A 1,819-nucleotide genomic window follows, 5' to 3' on the forward strand; every position below is an offset into this window, starting at 1 on the left:
AAGGTCAGAAAAGAGACATCAGAGTCAAGGACATGGGAGGAGATATAACACTGTGTTAATAACCAATAATAATGTAATATTTTGTCTGATAAAATTCAATATTCTACAAATCAAAACTGCTTCTTCCTGTAAACCTGAGCTTTAATTGAACACAGGAGAGGATGATATAGTACAGACAAGAACATGATATCATATATCATGAGGAAACAGAGTCAGAGACAGACATTATCGCTTCACAGCTGATATATTCATCGGCTTAGTTAATATTTCATAGGGCTCTAAAAACCTCATTCTCTCTAAATTGTCCTCCCTTCTTGGCAATAATAATTTAAATGCAGGGAGCCTCTGAGTGTGTCACCAGTATGTCAGAGCCCACATGTAAATTATATGTGTATGTGTGCACATATGTATGCATGTAGGCACTCACACACATGCCATAAAGGCACATAAAGAAGCACGGCCAGGCGTGCCGTGGATATAAGCAGACAGTACACTGTAAAATCACATATTTACAAATGCAGTCAATTCTTTAGCCTCCATACGCCATTTGCCAATTTTGTAAAATATAGAAACCACACAGTTTCCCCATTTCTGACAAGCAGTAGTTATTTTCTGTCTCCAAATGCAAATGTGACTAGAGGCTTGGCATCTGCCTGAGGGCTCAGTCGGCTGACAGTACGCATTCTGGGGAGTGATCTATTGATCCATATTCAATATCTGCTACACTCTCCTGCTCAGTAAAGTTGGGAGATGAATAAATAAAGAGCAGAACTGACAGTACATACTTGTGCCTTAGAGGACTGGGGGGCTGCCTAAATGGTTCACTCGCCTGTGTCTTGTGTAGATGCCCCCAGACCAATTTTTCTTGATAAAATGTAAGCAACATGCTACATTTCAGGATTTCTAATGGCCAGTGTTTCTAATACAGCGATGTGTATGATGTTCAACAGGAAGAATCAACTGAAAAAATCTAATATTTCAGAGGAACCTCTGCTTTATAGGAACCATTAGTGCTCTCAAATATAATAACATAAAAAAAACAATGTCCAGTTTGAGATTTAATTTGTAAATACTATTAATGAAAAGTCAGGGAGAAAGAGAGGAAAAGAAAGAGACCAGGAGGAGATGGAGGAGGACGGGGAGGTTGTCAGCAGCGATACATCTTTCATCTCTAACGAGGTCTGAAAGCTACAGAAACACAGACATTGACAACAACCCTGAGAACACCACTCTCCTCCTCTCACCTTATCCTTTTCACTTGGACATCCTGCGTGATGCGTGTCAGTCTCACATCTGTAGCCCACATTTAGTATATACACACTTCAGTCTATTCACAACTGTCATTCAGCCAAACACAGCTCCACAAGTAGCTAGATCCTAAGGCGTAAGCAGGTGTGCATACTGACTGTATGATGTGCAGTCTGGAGCATGGCCCTCTTGAAGAATTGATAAGGCCATCCCAACATATATATTTAGAGGAAAACCATGGAAATATTACATTAGAGAAAAAACTTTATGACAGCAATTGACAAGTGTAATGTCAAACAGTCTGTAAATATTATCACATCAGTATTTGGTTGTATGTTTAACTGTGGTGCAAATAAATCTTCAATATTTGAACGGAAAAAGACAACCTTTGATTAAACTATTAAACAGATGTAGTCATTTTGATTTGTGAAAAGGTCAGAGGCAGGATGGGAGGGTGAATCTCAGTGAGTGTGTGTGCGCGCGTGTGTGTGTGTGTGTGTGTGTGTTACGGAGAGAGGGCGGGGGGAGCAGTAGTAGGCAGATGCTGAGGAGAGAGAAGCAGGACGGAAAA

The sequence above is a fragment of the Epinephelus moara genome, chromosome 24, assembly GCF_006386435.1.
Source record: "Epinephelus moara isolate mb chromosome 24, YSFRI_EMoa_1.0, whole genome shotgun sequence".
Taxonomy (NCBI): domain Eukaryota; kingdom Metazoa; phylum Chordata; class Actinopteri; order Perciformes; family Serranidae; genus Epinephelus; species Epinephelus moara.